This window comes from Dermochelys coriacea, chromosome 9 (assembly GCF_009764565.3).
Source record: "Dermochelys coriacea isolate rDerCor1 chromosome 9, rDerCor1.pri.v4, whole genome shotgun sequence".
Classification (NCBI taxonomy): Eukaryota; Metazoa; Chordata; order Testudines; family Dermochelyidae; genus Dermochelys; species Dermochelys coriacea.
This window is the reverse complement of record NC_050076.1, coordinates 100,256,808-100,273,658: the sequence shown is the minus strand read 5'-3', so window position 1 is coordinate 100,273,658 and position 16,851 is coordinate 100,256,808. Positions and strand designations below refer to the sequence as shown.

General features: G+C 45.2%; 2 long non-coding RNA genes across 2 annotated transcripts; one reads left to right on the top strand and one right to left on the bottom strand.

The window, feature by feature from the left end:
* Positions 1–331: 331 nt before the first annotated feature.
* LOC119861228 lies at positions 332–9,657 on the top strand. The gene is made up of 4 exons (XR_006274212.1): positions 332–637; positions 1,057–1,174; positions 7,335–7,509; positions 7,877–9,657. It is a non-coding gene; the product is annotated as an uncharacterized LOC119861228 (long non-coding RNA).
* A 2,381-nt stretch (positions 9,658–12,038) lies between these two features.
* Positions 12,039–14,235, bottom strand: LOC122455756. Its single transcript, XR_006274213.1, has 2 exons — positions 13,180–14,235; positions 12,039–12,947 (listed from the first exon to the last, which is right to left on the bottom strand). It is a non-coding gene; the product is annotated as an uncharacterized LOC122455756 (long non-coding RNA).
* Between the last annotated feature and the right edge of the window lie 2,616 nt (positions 14,236–16,851).

Genomic DNA, 16,851 nt, shown 5'->3' with positions numbered 1-16,851 from the left:
GGGGAAGCTGGGCTGGGCACGGCACTGGGGGGGGGCTGGGCTGGGCTGGGGGAAGCTGGGCTGGGCACGGCACTGAGGGGGGGGTGATGGGGCTGGGGGAAGCTGGGCTGGGCACGGCACTGAGGGGGGGTGATGGGGCTGGGGGAAGCTGGGCTGGGCACGGCACTGAGGGGGGGTGATGGGGCTGGGGGAAGCTGGGCTGGGCACGGCACTGAGGGGGGAGTGATGGGGCTGGGGGAAGCTGGGCTGGGCACGGCACTGAGGGGGGAGTGATGGGGCTGGGGGAAGCTGGGCTGGGCACGGCACTGAGGGGGGGTGATGGGGCTGGGGTCAAGAGACACTGAGAATTAGGGGCGAAGAAGGCTGTTCAGTTAAGGAGGGGACATGGCCCTGGAGGAGTAGGCTGTGCCCTGGTGGGAGGGGAAAGGGTGGCCCTCCTCTGCCCTGGGTCTAAGGCCAGAAGGCTCCATTGTCTCTAGTCTGACCTGCTGCATGACACCAGTCATAGGACTTCCCGGTGTTAATTAATTCCTGCTTCCAGTCCAATAGCTGTGGCTGAACTAGAGCAGACCTTTTGGAAAAACGTCCAGTCCGGATTTAAAAATGTCCAGTGATGGAGAATTCACCACAGCCCTCGGTAAGTTTTTTCCAGTGGTTAGGTACCCTCATTGTTAAAAGTTTGTACCTTATTTCCTGTCTGAATTTGGTTAACTTCAACTCCCTGCCATTGGACGGTGTTAGAACTTTGCTAGTCTGAAGAGTTCTCTACCATCACATTTCTCTTCCTCGCATAAGCACTTATACACTGATCGTGTAGCCCCTTAACTTGTTTTTTGATAAAGTAAACAGGTCTAGCTCCTTGAATCTATCACAGAAAGGCCTGTTTTCCAGTCCTTTAATCGTTTTAGTCTCTGAACGGACACCAATTTATCAACATCTTCCTTGAACTGTGATCAGCAGAGCTGGACATGGGATTCCAGTAGTGGTCCCACCAATGCCAAATTCAGAGGTAATATAATATTTCTACTCCTACTCAATGTTCTCTGTGCATCCAAGGATCACGTCCGCCCTTTTGGTCACAGTATTGCACTGGAAGCTCACATTCAACTGATTATCCGTCATGATGACCCCTGAAGTCTTTTTCACAATCACTGCTTCCCAGAGCTTACTTCCTGTAAGTATGGCCTGATGCTTTGCACACCCGTACAGTTATCTGTATTGAAACACATATTGTTTGCGCCCAGCTTGCCAAGCGATCCAGATCGCTCTGTATCTCTGACCTGCCCTCTTCATCATTTACCCCCACCCCAATCTTTGTGTCATCTGCAGACTTCATCTGTAATGATTTTGTTTTTTCCAGGTCATTGATGAAGATGTTAAATAGTATAGGGCCAAGAACCGATCCCTGTGGGACCTATTAAAAACGCATCCACTCGATGATTACACATATAAAATTACATTTTAAGATCTATCAATTAGCCAGGTTATTAACGTGTGATGTTAATTTTGTATTGTTCTAATTTATTAATCAAGATGTTATGTAGTGCCTGACAGTAGTCTAAGTATATTACCTAAACACTACTACCTTTATCAGTCTTGTAATCTCATCAAAAAATTATATCAAGTTAGTTTGATATGACCTGTTTTCCATAAAACCATGCTGATTGGCATTACATTACCCTCCTTTAAATCTCTATTTTGCCTGGGATAGATCTCAGGCTGACAGGCCTATAATTACCCAGGTCATCCCATTTAAATATTGCTTTGATCCAGTCCTATGGAGCTCCTCAGTGTTCCAAAACTTTTTGGAAATCAAAATGTATAGGCCAGGGAGCTCCTCGGCCAGCTCCTTTAAATCTCTTGGATACAAGTTATTTGGACTTACTGATTTAAAAATGTTCAACTTTAGTAGCTGCTGTTTAACATCATTCTGAGTTACTGTTGCAGTGGAAAGTATTTAATCTTTTTGAGGGGAGGGGTATGATGCCCCAGGGGAAGCAGGAATATGTGATAGGAGGCATGGCTGTGAATTGGGAGGGATGGAGCCCCAGGGAAGGCAGAGCTATGGGCTGGGGGGCAATGCCCTGGGGAGGAGGCGGGGGGGTTGTGCTCTTCGGGAGGGGTAATGTGGTGGAGCGGGGCTGTGCGCTGGGCTGTATGCTGGCGTGGACAATGTTGGGGGGGGGAGTGGAACTGTGCCCTGGGTGGGGGGAGGGTTGCCCTGAAGTAGCTGCAGCCAGTATGAGCCAGGCCAAGCGCCCAGGTGGATGGATCGGTCAGAGCCAGAGACTGCCAACCTGGCCCTGTGCCACTCAGTGCTGGGGCTGGGGTGCTGGGTGTGGGGCAGAGGTGTACTGGACACTCTGGAGAGCTGGGGGGGATGTTGTTCAGTGCTCCCCCCAGAGAGCTGTGGGGGGGAGGCTTGCACTGGGGGGAGCTGGAGGAATTGTGGATTGGGGGCATGCTTTACCCTGGAAAGCTGGGGTGTACAGTGGGGGGATCAGCTTGGGGATTGTGTTGGGGGGGGGAAGTATCACACCCTCAGAGCTGGGATGTGTGCATTGGGGGTATAAGCTGGGGGGGGACTGTGCATTGGGGGGTGCTGCCTCCTGGAGAGTTGGGGGAATGCATTGGCAGGAGCTGTACCCTGAATGGAGGGAAGGGTGTTGTGCTGAGATGCACCTTGGCTTTCATCCCTAGCGTGCCTGGCGCAAGGCATTCTCACTGGGGAACCGGGCTGCTTCTCGAGCTGGATGCTTTATTCCTTTAATCTCCTTTGAAAAGCCCATCATGGCTGTGCAAACCTTATTCCCAAGCTGGGGCCCAACAAGGGTGGACTGGGCATTTAGTAACAGGGAAGCACTGGTGAGAAGTGCGAGCCTTGCGGACCAGGCCTACAGGACAGGGCTAGAGCCCATGGGGCAGCAATGGCAGTGTCCCCCATGCCTTAGCCATGATAAGAGAGTACCTAGGCCTCCTCAGTCAGCCAACAAGGAGGCGGAGGTCCAGTGAGTTGGTAATATTTACCTTATCCAGTAGGAAGCAAACTGACATCACAGGCTCATTTCACCTAATGTGCTGTCCAACAGCCACTGGACTGTCTTGAAGCCAGTGGGGGCAAAAAAAAAAAAAAAACTGGCTTCAAGACTGAGCTTGATAAGTTTATGGAGGGGATGGTATGATGAGACTGCCTACAATGGCATGTAGCCGATGTGCGACTGCTTTCAGCAAATATCCCAATCGGTCAGTGATGGGAGGCTAGCTAGGGTGCGCTCTGAGTTACTAAAGAGAATTCTTTCCCAGGTGCCTGGCTGGTGGGTCTTGCCCACATGCTCAAGGTCTAATTGATGGCCATATTTGGGGTCAGGAAGGAATTTTGCCCCGGGTCAGATTGGCAAAGGCTCTGGGGTTTTTTTACCACCTTCTGCAGCGTGGGGCACAGTTCGCTTGCAAGTTTAAACTAGAGTAAATGGTGAAATCTCTGTAACTTGAAGTCTTTAAATCATGGTTTGAGGACTTCAGTAACTCAGCCAGAGGTTAGGGGTCAGGAGTGGGTGTCTGAGGTTCTGTGGCCTGCAATGTGCAGGAGGTCAGACTAGATGATCATGCTGGTCCCTTCTGATCTTAAAGTCTATGAGCTTGTTACTGTGAACTTTGGCTATATTCACATCAGCTCCCCAGAGATGAAAACACCATATCCGACCATTACTAATCACCAGAGCTGTCCAGTTCCCCTGGTACATTTTAAAAGGATAGCACATCAAGCATTTTTGTTTCAGAATGACACCTTGGGTGCTGGTATTCTGGGTGGGTGAGGGGATACTAGAAATAATTTTTCTGTGTATTCCTTAATTCCTTTTACATGTAGTCTCAGTGTGGCATATACCTACTGTAAACTTTGAAGAGCAAGAAAATGCCAAGTTATATGACACCTCTTAACCAGAGCTACAGGTGCACCGAACATACTCTGCTGGCAGTACCAGATTGTGTAGCTTCACAAGGAATTCCCTTCCACCTCCAGCAGATGATTCAGCACTCTGCACGCAACACACTGATCTCACTTGCATGATGGCAGAACATTAATGACAACCTCAGCAACATTAGCAAATACTTAGCACTGACATATGTGTACCACAGGTTAAAGTTTGGGCTGTGCCATGTGATCCTGATGGGAGCAAGCGGTAGTAATTAAAGTTTTTTATCTGATGCTGTGAAGGAGGTAAATGTGTTTGGGTGTAGTGTTTCTTTGTTTCTTGGAAGCAAATGGAAGTTCTTTATAAAGAAGTGGAGTCCGTCACTGGAGTCCATGAAAACTGCTGTGTGGGAGTTGGGGTATTCCATAACTTGGCATTTCTTGAATTTTTTTCAGGGTTTGAGTTGTGGCGGAAGGATTTTATGCTTCATTCTAAATGACAGTTTTATTTATGGGGTTTCCTGGGATTTTAGTGTGGCAAGTGTACAAGGAATTGTAGACTCCAAGACCAGAAGGAAACACTGTAATCATCTAGTCTGACCGCCTGTATAGGAGAGGCCAGAGAACTTCCTCAAAATAATTCCTAGAGCAGCTCTTTTAGAAAAACATCCAATCTTGATTTAAAAATTGCCAGCTTCTCACAGCCCAGAAGTCTCAGTGAATAAACAAATAGCTGCACACCAAAAAATTACATGAAACTAATGTAAAGATTGCAGAGTGTTTGAAAACTCAGAAGTTATTATATTAAAATAAGGTTGGCTATGTAGCCTTAACTCTGCCCACTTGTGTGTCTGCTTTACAGCACAGCCAATTTTGATATGATTGTATGCTGTTTTCCCCCCACAGAACCTTTGCCTTACTAGGTGCACAGGGATGGATGGTGCTTAGTGAATGAGACAGCCATTCAATATTGATTTGTTTTATTCTTGTCATTCAGTGTGTGGTCCTGTGCTTCATTTACAGACCAATCCCTGCCCTGAATAAGGGTTGTTGTTTTTTTCATCAGCTTTGTACCTGAGTGCCTCCTAGCCCTCCTTCCCCCTACCTGTGAGCTCAGGAAATATTGTCTCCACTTTGCAAATGGGCCGCAGAGGCACAGAGAGACTTTCCCGAGGTCATGTAGCAAGTCTGTGGCAGAGCCAGGAATTGCAGCCAGCTCCATACCCCCACACGTGCACGCTCCGGGCTGGGGGCCTGATCCAAAGCTGACTGAAGTCAAAGGGAGTCTTGAGAGTGGGAGTGAAAGAGTAACAATGAAGGCAGGGTGTCAGGGACTGGGAGATAAGTACCATCTGGGAGGGACAGAATGTCAGTTTCTGGGAGACCTGGTGGGCAGAGGGAGTTTGAAGGAAGCAGAGAGAAACCTGGAGACTTTGGAGGATCAAGTAAAAGGTGAGGTATTTGGGTGGGTGATTTTTGAGGAGGGATGACTGGGCTTTGGGGACTGAAGGAGGAGAAATCTAGGGGAAACTGTGGAATTTGAGGGGAAGGGAGCCTAAGGAATAAAGAGGCTAGGAGGGAATTTATGTTTCTGTGAGCCTCATGGTAAAGAAGATGTCTCCAAATGGTTAATGTGTTTGAAAGGGGGTTGTTACATAGAGACTGGGAAAGCCTGAAGGAGCTTCTAATCTAGTGGTTAGAGCTGTTCTCCTGGGTTCTCAAGCATTGGGGTTTGCCACTGGCTTCTCATGTGACCTTGGGCACATCACTTAATCTCTCTGAAGCCTTTTCCCCATATGCCGTGGGAAGAATGTAGACAGGGCTGCTTTGAGGCATTTATTATATGTACACAATACTTTTCACTTTTATAGTGCCTTTCATCTGAGGATCCCAAAGCACTTTACAGACATTGGGGCCTATTCTGTGAGGCCCCATTAAGTGAGAGGAAGAATGGGGCTTGTAGTTAGAACAAAGGATGGGAAGTCAGAAATCCTGGATTCTACTTGCAACTCTGCCACAGACTTCCTGTGTGAGCTACTGAAGTCTTTCTGTTGACTTCAGTGAGACTTCACTGGATCCCCTTAGCTCTCTGCTGCAGTTTTTACTGATGTAAAATGGGAATTATACCTACCTGCCGCCCAACTGAGCGGTGAAACTAAACATATTACATTTTGCAAAGCTTTCAAATCCTCTGCTAGACAACATATAAGGGCAAAGCATTTTTATTTTGCAACTACAAAAACTGATAACAGCAGTGAAGATGGAAAAAGTCTCCCTGCTAAAGGGTATTACAGTTCTGTGCTTTTTCTACTCAAGCTCTAGTAACAGGCGGACCACTGCTGCTTTTTATTTAGAGATCTTTTTTTCCCTCTTGAAAGAAATGCAATTGCTACCAAGAATTCTGGTGGGACTACTACTTTAAACCAATAATGTTTTTCTTATTGGGTGTGTACTATTATTTTTTTAATTATTTCTGGATTTCTGCCTCTTACACCCAGAGTTTTCTGATACAAACTTTTTTATTAAGTTAATAGCAAGAATTATCCCTTTAAAAAAGAGTCTGTACATCCCATAAGCTAAAACATGATACATTTTGTCAATCCAGCAGCCTTTGCAAGTACTAACATTTGTTAAAATACACACGCAGATCCATTGGGACATCAAATATAAATGTCAGCATTTCATATGTAATGGTATCGTGGGAGGTTCCTGCACATGTGGTCAGCTGGGTGCGCCATCTATATTGAGGGCTAAAAAGCAGCAGTGAGAGCCCTGAAAGGCACTGGTTTAACATCAGCAAAAGAGTTTGCCAAGCTTGAATCATGTCACCATGTTATGATTTTGCTTTGTAAAGGGAGAATACTCCTGGGGAGAAAGGACTTGGCACATGGTATTCACAAAGAGACTGCATAATGAATACTGTTAGCAGAAGAAAGAGGGAAATGTCTGAAACGATATTTTTCAAGTGGATGCTCTATGAGTGTTGACCTAAAGCAAAGAGAATAGCTACAGATTGCTCAAGCTGAAAAAAATCCAAAATACCAAGGAAAAATATTAACCTCTCCCCTGGTCCATCACCCCAAATACACCTGTTTGGGTTTTGATTTGTTGCTCTGGGATGGACTGGTTTGACTGTTGTATGGATGGTGAGAAAGCTGAATTGCTTCTCCTATCCTTGTGTGGAGACGGTTGGCACCTTGCAGTTTCTCATTCGGTTAAAGTTGAAAATGTAGCACAAGACTTGCTGGTTTTTCCTACCCTGGAGAATACAAATTGAGCCAGGCTGTTGCTTAGTTCCCCGCATTCAGCAACCCTTCCTTTACAAACACTGTCTGCAACTCAAACGACACTTCCATGAGTGACAGGGTTGTACCAGTCTTTTGTCCTTCCTTTCAATGTAGCTTGCTCCATCTCTTAACAGCTGGCACCTGGAACACGCTGAAACCAGAGCCTTCTGCCAACTGGGCATTTAAAGAGGAAGAAATTCAGGAAATACATGACTGTATGGGAACCATTCTGGTATCGGTTCCACAGGTGTAAAGAACCGTAGAGGTACAAGCGGCAGAGATCTGGCCATCAGGTGCTAGAGGAACATGGTCTGTAAGCTCTTTAGATCTTTTTGTTCTGTTTGTACAGCACCTAGTACAATGAGGTTGTGGTTCATGATTGTGGTCCTGGGCATTATATAATAAATGATAGGTCTAAAATATAGTTTCAAACACGCTTTTTGCATGCCCGCTGGGCATGGCAGTTTAACTGAAGCCTAGGTCTTGAATAAAATAATCTTTATTTATATATAACATAATATTGTGATCCATCTGCCATCTTTATAAATGTAACTGTGGTTATCCAATAAATGTCGTGGCATTAGTTTATAGTTTAGAAGTGACCAGCCTGTATGAAATTTTGTATGCCAGACTAATTTCTGAAGTAACGGTATAACTTTTCTTGTGTGTGTGTTAGGTGGCTACATTTGCAGCACTACCAATTCCTGGAACTCCTGATCTCAAGCAGCGCTAAGTTGAAGTGCTGCTGTCTCCTGGAAAAGTGTATGAAACATTCCTTTATTTAAGGCATTATTTTATTTTGCCAATGTGTCAGCCCAGAGAGTGGGTGTATGTATTCTATCAGCAGGTGGGAAAAGGACAAGGCAAAACTCTTTGTGACTTTATTTCACCTGTGAAGGTTGCTGAGGATGGAACAGGTGATAATGGAGGGACCAGTGACCCTGAAGACAAATATCACTTCTGCCGGGTAGCTGGGTGGATTTTTGAAAATAGGCAGTCTGCTAGTACAGCACAGCTATCCTGCACTCTAATGACAATATCTCTCTGTGAGGAGGGGAATTCTTGTGTCTGCTCTCTGGCCTCTCAGTTCCTGACTTTTACCCAGGATGCTGTGGCTAGTTCAGTCCCTTGGACGCTTTTATTCAGTTTTTGAGCTCTTAATTAAAAGGTGGGTCCAATGAACACATTCCCACACTAGATCCTAGCATTGTGCTGGGGCACATTTGCATGAAAAACAGGATCTTTGCTTCTTGAGAGTTCATCCTTATTCTTGCTCCTTTATTCCTTGTCTGGAGTGATGACCCTTTGCTGGCTGTGACATCAGAATTGATGGCTGGAGAAATGATTGATTTCACAGGTTAAGGATTATGACCTGAAATGGTGGGAGAGGGAAAGTGGCTGAGCAGATGCCTGAAGGAGGCAGGGGGGATGGATGGCTTTGCCAATAAAGGTGGAAGGAGCAAATTTGTGAATATATAGCTCTCTTTGCACAAGCAAAATTTCCAGTCGTCAGCAGGAGCTTTGCCTGAGTAAGTGCAGAGAAGCTGAAAGTTTTGCAGCTGAAATGTTTTTCAGGTTTGCCATATCAATTGGTTGGTTGGTTGGTTTTTTTTTTTGTTTTCAATGCAGCAATTCTTGGTTCCCAGGATGTAGAGGGGAGTTGGGTTGTTTTGTTTGCATTACCCCCACATAGACACAGTAAAATTGTGTCCATCCTGGACACCCAGCTTTTTGTTGCCTCTTGTATGGTAGCTAGCTCTTGGCCTTGCATTTCAATTCCTTATAGCCTGATCCAAGTTTTGTTTTCATATTCCATTTCTTTGCAGGCCTCCTTCAAAGTTATAGTCCTCTCACTGGTGACTTTTTGCACCTGCCTCAACATCTTACAGTATTTCACTTTTGTACATTGTGTAGAGGTCTCAGCCTTTGGGTTTCACGCATTGTTATTGCTTGTAAAGGTCTTGATTGTTAATCTGAGTGCAGAAGCTGGGTATGGTCACAGTGCAGACCTTTTTTGGCCACATCTGCTTCCCTCTCAAGGCTCAATGAATTCTGGACAGGGATTTCATTACCCGGCTGCACAATCTGCCAACACAACCTTGTCATTGTAATTTGTCACACATATTTTATATGTGTTCTGTATTTCACTGAAGTCGCATTTCCCAGGCAATTCATATACAGGCTACTTGTTTGGTACATAGATCAACTTCATGTGTCCTTGGCCAACATTGTGTTTTCACCTACAGTTGTGCCACATGTTGGTGGAGGTTGGCTGCCTGTCTTTACCCTAGAAGTGGTTGCATTTCAGTGGAGCATTGTGTCCCTTTGATACAATGTGCTTTGAGTTCTACATGTAAAATAGAAATGGGCTTGAGCCAAGAATATAGATCTAACTAGAGCTGGTCAACCTTTTTCTGTAAAAGGTCTATTTATTTTAATGGAAGATAGCTATTTTACCGAAAAAAAAATCTAGGTGAAATGTCCATTTTTTTTTAATTGGGGGTAAAATAATTTTTTTGGCCATACACAGAAAAAAACCATTGTCTTTTTTGGGGGGGTGACCCACAAATTTGGTTTTACTGAAATTTTCTGCCTGACTTGCTGAAACTTGTGGTTGCGTAAAACTGAATTTTTGGAGGAGTTTTGATTTAAAAAAAACACACACAAGTAATTCATAGAAATTGTTTTCATTTTCTTCAAACATTTCAGAGGGTGGAGGGAAAGAGAGGGGAAACCCCCATTTCCTAACTAGCGTTAGACCCAACTCCTTTTCGAAGTTTGCATACAATCTTGGGCCTGTCTGGAGTCCCTGACCTGAACAACTTTTGAAATCTGTGTGAGTTTGGATCTGCCAATGTACATGTTGACATCATGTTCGGCCCATTAGTATCTGTCTGCCTGGCTCCAGCTATCGGGTTTTCAGTTTAGGTTCATCTCTCATATAATACTGACACAGGGAAACATTTAATAAAATTGAGAGTTCACCATGAAAATTACCCTTGTTTAGTACCCAGAGGCTTAGTAAATTCCAGATCATCAACCAAGGCAGAGTCAGGGATCATACTTTCACCTCCTGTGCTCAGTTCTAGTGGGGTGGGTACTTCCCCATGGGAGCCTCTCTTTGTATTGAGGACCAGTCTGAGAGAAGGAAACTATTGCACCATTCCTACAGACTGCATCACTGTCTCCTTTTACCCATCCGTGGAGTAAAAGGACCAAGTTTTCTAAGAGGTAACAGGAGCTAAGATTTAGTGAGCATTCAGCGGGCAGGTGTTGAATGTGATGGCACCTGTGCATGTCTCATTTGCTTCCCAGTGAGGCCAGATAAAAGGTGAGGAATCTACCACTGGCTCATGCTCCCACTAAAACTGGTGGCAAAACATGCCCATTGGCTTTAAGGTCCAGTTCCCAACGTACTAGAGCATACAATCGGCACAGACGTAGTGACAGGCCCTCTTTCGTGCATGAAGGGGGGCAGAGCAGGGAAGCCAGCAAAGGAGTGGGACAGAAGAAGAGAGAAAAGGAGGACTTGTGGCACCTTAGAGACTAACAAATTTATTTGAGCATAAGGTTTTGTGAGCTATAGCTCACTTCATCGGATGCATTCAGTGGAAAATACAGTGGGGAGATTGATATACACACACAGAGAACATGAAACAATGGGTTTTATCATACACACCGTAAGGAGAGTGATCACTTAAGATGAGCCATCACCAGCAACGGGGGGGGGGGAGGAAAACCTTTCATGGTGACAAGAAGAGAGCAAAGTCAGGTAAGGAAGGGGGAAAGAACGTGCAGAGGAGGAAACGGAAAGGGAACTGCGGAGGGAGTGGGGTTGGGGTTGGAAAGGCAAGGAAATGGGTGGGGAAAAGAGGCAGATGAAGAACTGCAAAGAAGAGGGGGGAGGCAGGGACCAAACCCAACACACAGAACAAATGTAAGAATTTGATAGAGAACAAACCCTGCAAAAATGCAGAGCAGAGAGCAAGATGGCCGTGGGCTAGGATGGCTATGGCAATGCTGAGGGTCCTAGAGGAAGTTGGGGGGGGGGCATGGTTATGGGCAGGTGGAGATCTGTCACAAGTGGAGGGACTTTAACCTCCCAAATAGCTGGAAATCCCGTGAGCTTAAACTGAGTCTGTGGAGGAGAGTGTTGCAGCATCTAGTGGGAGGGAGGAGAAAGGAGGAAGTGCTACTGAGTGAGCTGAGATATGAAAGTACCTCTGAGGTTTAGAGCCAGTTTGAGACAGGGGACAGTGGCAGGATACAAAAAACAGAGCGGAGGGGGAGGGGAAGGAGGCTCACGCTTCAAGGTCACAGAGAAAAGGGCTAGAGCATTTTGTACTTTGTTTTCTTTGCAGCACAAAGCAGAAGTCAGCCTGCAGTTCTCCTTAGGGTAAACAACAGCACAATCTCACTGAGCATGGAAATCTGTTCTGGCTTTTGTCCTAATGCAAACGGTCCTCACCTAATACTTGAATTCATTTGTTTTTGTCTCAGGTAAATATAGAATGTCCAGTTACTCAGTGCTTCCAAAGGAGAAGATAGTTCATGGAATAACAAGGCATAAGTCAATACTTTGGTGAGGTGAGCACAAGAGTGCAGTGTGGCTGGAGGTCAGTTTTACTTTGTTGGAATAAATCGGCTGCTGCTACTGAAAGCAAACAGGGAACTGATTAAGAGCCAAATTTTGCTGTTCTAATTTGGTCAATGCTCCCTCCCCCTCGCCCCCCCCCCCCCAGCCAATTGGTCATGTAGTGGTACCCAACGCTTTTGAGTTGGTTCTCCCAATTTCTGACAAATATACAGGATCTGGCCAAATTCCAGAAACTATTTTAAAAAATAATCTATCTCAATAGATAGCATGTGATGTCTGGGGGTTGAGGGGGGGAAAGCAATTCAAACTGAACAACTTTCACGGTTTTGCTGGATGTTTGTTCTTTCAACCGAACAAATCCACAACAAGCAAGTCAAACACTCCACTCTGTAAGGAGTCTGAGCTACAGGGAAACAGAATTACTCATGAATATGGTTTTTGCCCAGCAATTAATGTGGAGGGGAACAAGCTGCATGTGTGTGAACTGAAATGTTTTATTTCTGCGTGAACTGGATTCCTTTTACAAACCTAAACCCCCAAAGCTGACAACAAGCAAGGAAAATTACACTCGAGCACAATGTGCACAGGGGCCCACTCTCCTGGATCAGGACCCCACTGCTCTAGATGTTGAACAGACACAGAACAGAAAGACAGTCCCTGCCCCAAAGAGTTTACAGTCAAAGTGGAAGATGAGAGACCACAAGTGAATACGAAAAACAGACAGGGGAGCACAGGGAAACAGACACTGCTGGTCAGCATGATAAGCAGCCATCCCAGCCCACCAGCTTCCTGAGCCCTGTAGGCATTGTGACAGCTGGAGTTAGGAGGAGGTCAGGGGACGGTCTGTGTTAAGCTCTGTCTGAACTGACCAAGTAGTGCCCTAAACAATGGGCTCAATCTTACGCCATTGAAGCCATGGGGAGTTTAGCGCTGGCAGCAGTGGGGGCAGGATGGGACCTCTCCTGAGCTTACGGGGTGGGACTGCAGGAGAGAGGAGAATGGCTTCATGTTTCAGTGTGAAGCTGCTCACTTCCTTAACAGTTAAAAGGAAAATTACTGCCTGGGAAGAGTTCTTAGCACAGCAGTTTTAAGAACCAACCAGTTTCCTATTTGAGGCCAAACTTGTAAATCATACAGAGAAGGCATCCACCTCCTGCGATAAGAAAAGGAGTACTTGTGGCACCTTAGAAACTAACAAATTTATTAGAGCATAAGCTTTCGTGAGCTACAGCTCACTTCATCGGATGCATTACTTCCGATGAAGTGAAGTTAGCTGTAGCTCACGAAAGCTTATGTTCTAATAAATTTGTTAGTTTCTAAGGTGCCACAAGTACTCCTTTTCTTTTTGCGAATACAGACTAACACGGCTGCTACTCTGAAACCTCCTGCGATAGTTACCAGTCCCTTCCTGTAGCCTCATCTTAGGTGAGATCACCCCTCTACAGCGAGCCTCTTGGGCATGATGGGCCATATCCTCACCTGGTGTAAATTAGCGTGGCTCCACCGTCTTCAGCAGAGCTATGTAGATTTGCAGCAGCCGCACAAAGGAGCTGCAGTGTGCCAGTTCTGCAGAGTTGGGGGGTAGCAGCTGGCCTCTCTTCTTGCCAAATCATTCATAAAAGGCCCAGCAAGAATTCTGCAAGGGAGTTTTTTATCCTGGTACTATCCCTTTAAACAACACAGAAACATGGTTAAAACAACAGTAGAGAAGTGTAAAAAGAAATATACACAGAAACCTCACGTTCTCCCCTTGAGGCTCTAGCCCAGACAAATCTAATCACTTCAAAAACTCAAGCATATGTCTTTGGCAAAGCTGAAACAAGGGCAGGCCAGCAGAATGACTGTGGATTAAAGTCTAGAAGCTGGAGGCCACTTTCAGCCTTACTTTTGAGAGACAGCTGGACAGAATGAAGAGATTCTCTAATACACTAGTCCTACTATTCTAATTGTGAAGCTGCTATAACTTATTGCACTCAAAATTTACATTATTTATGCAGTATGTGATAACTTGATCTACCCTTATAATTTTTTCAGTTTCGTATCATTTCTCCAAAGCCTGTAGTTTAAAACCTTTTTGTGTGTGTGTGTGTGTGTTTTGCTACCACAACTTACAAGTTGTAGTTAATATGGGAACCTGTCAGAAATACAGTATGATGAGCATGTGTATTTAAATATTCTACTCTACTGGCAAAGCAAAATACCATTATAGTATGATGTTTAATAAGGTATTGTTGATAAGACAGAAATATCTGCAATACAAATCAACATGTACATTAGACCTTTGCAAACGTCCATATTATGCTGATGTAGGAAAGTAGCTACATATTTTCATTTAATATTTCTTGTAGCACATTCCTGGCCCAGCCCAAAGGTTCTTACTATAGACCATGCAATATTAGACTATGTTATACAACAGGGCACATGTTGTGCATTTCATGACAATTCCCCCATGGGAGGCTCTTAGGCAGCATGGTGAGAGGTGCCTTAGATAGATAAACAATGGCTGAGTTTGCTGCACTCTTTGCAAGTAAGTAGGCTCCAGGCCTTGTACCTGGAAGAGCCATTAGTTCACATGGGATTCATAATGTGGTGGGGTGACTGAGCAGAAATTAAGCGGCAAGGATCAGCAGGAGCAAATCTCTATTAGCATAAATCAACATGAGTTGCCCTAACGAAAGGATTCCTAAACCGTGGTGGGCTCAGCCCCTGGCTGTGGCGCTCTAAGATGTTCTCTGTAGAGCATCTGCACAAGAGGAGGGCAAGGTGAAGATGGAGTGCTGGGGCTAGGTCCTGTCCTTGCTCACTTTCACCCTGATGAGTTCAACTCAGTTTCTGCCAAAGATGCCCCTGGTCTTCTGGGTTCACTGAGCTGCACCCCTTTGAGAAGGGCAGTATACTGTCTGCTCGCCTTCCAGCTGTGCTGCTTGGTTTGTGGAATGCCAGCCAGAGCAATGGCTGCCTCTTCCCACCCCTTTTGAGCCTGCCGTGTGGAGCAGGGAAGCTCCTTCAGGCACTGTTCACCTAAACGCCAAGGCACCCACAAAAGCTGAGCTTGAGACTAGCAAAAACAACTAGGAAATATAGCCACCCACTCTCCGTTAATTTCAGGTGGCAAAATCCTCTAGTTCAACTTCAGCCCTGCCCCCACAAGCTTGCAATTTGCCCCCGGGCACCATCTGGGTCTTCTGGGGAGTTCATCTTCATGCCTCACGTTAGCACGTGATTGGACCTTTGCTGTGTCAGCCTTTAAGGCCTGGAATTTTACTCCTCCTTGACATGGTTTCAGTCATTGGCTCAGTCATCCTAACCCTAAGCTACCACTTCTAATCGCTTGCTTGCTGTTCCTCGGTTAACGGTTGCATGTTTTCATTTTGATGGGATCTTTCATTGCACTCTGTAAATTCTCACTGTTGGCTCATGCTTCAAGCACCTTGTGGCAGAGGAGCGCTATAGAAATAAAGGCTTTCAAAGCCACCCATCAGGGCAGGGAATCAGGTGCCCAAATCCAGTAGGGGGAACCTTTGTAAATCTCTGGCAAACTGTATGCCTGTGACTTAATCCCTGCAAATCCATTTGTTTGTTCAGCCAGTTCAGGAAAACAGTGGCCCTAGTAGAAATACAACTGGTATAAAAGTGAGGTTTTCAAAGCAGCCTAAGGAAGGTAGGGGTAGACCTTTAAAAAGTGCCTAAGTGCCACTGGCTTTTGATGAGACTTAGCAGCCTAAGTCATTGCCACCTTTGAAAATTGTACTCCAAGTGCCCACTGATATTTTTTCAAATGGGATTTGGGTACTTAACTCCCTTATGTGCCTTTGAAAACCCTAAAGCATAATTTTTCATTTGCAACTTAAATTTTCCTGGAGAGAACCACTTCTATAACAAACCAGTTTGCTGAGCTGCCCTGTTCAAGCGAGTCCATTATCTGGGAGGACTGGAGGCCAGAAGCCAATGGACTGTGTGGCGACTTTGGCTGGAATGAGTGGCAGATGTGTTCTGTGTGCTGCCTTGTGAGTTCAGACTTTCTGACTGTACAGCCACCATTTGTTTTTCTACCTCAGCTTTGTGACATATTCCCTCCCACCAGAGTCTCTTCAGTCAGGTGGCAGCTTGTTGTCGTTTGCTCTTCTGAGGATGAAAATGGCGACCAGTGCAGCTGTTAGACTTAAATGGCACCCACTTAGCCATTTTCAGTTGTTTGGTATTACACCATTGAGGCCCCTTTACTGCAAGGAGAGGTACGGCATCGGTGCACATGACTAACAGATTTAAATAAGCCTTGTAGCTAAGATATTGTCGCTACTTTGTGCAAACACATCTGAGCCCAGTTGTTTTCTTCTTATGTTAAAATAACCCTAGGAAATCACAAACCTGAAAGAACAAGCCATCTCTGAGCCAGTCAACTCATTATCGTAATTTTAACAGGCAATCAAATATTGGTTTCAGGGATTAATGTTAATTGGGATGAAAGTTGCTATGCAAAATAATCTTAAATTGCCTCTGTAATAAACATATGCCTTTTTTCCAAAATGATTTAATGGCATACCTATTCTACAACAATGCCTTTCCCACTGAAGTAGAGCAGCCCCATTGTATCAGGATTTCCACTAGAAAGCCTTTGTTGAGAGTGGGGAAGGGTTCTGATCATCAAAAATAAATAGCTGCAGGTGAAAGCTGTGGCATGCATGGGCTCAGGTCAAGCAAATTCATTTTGCAAAAATTCAACTAACATGGAAGGCCATTTTTAAATGCTTGGATAACTTAAAGAGGCTTTGAGAGGAAGGATTGGCCAGGGATTAGAGCACTAGTCTAGGAGTTGGGAGACCTGCTTTCAATTCTGTGCTCTGCCACAGCCTTGAATTTGTGACCCTGGGCAAGTCACTTAGTGGCTGTGCCACATTTCCCCATTGGCAACATGGGGCTAAAAGCACTGCAAAGAGCTCAGATATTATGGTTATGGGGGACATACAAGTACCTTAGTTTTGACTTGGAACTAAAATTGAATTAGTCCTTGCTACCTTCCCCTTGTTCAGTCATTTCTCGTAGCCTGAAGACAA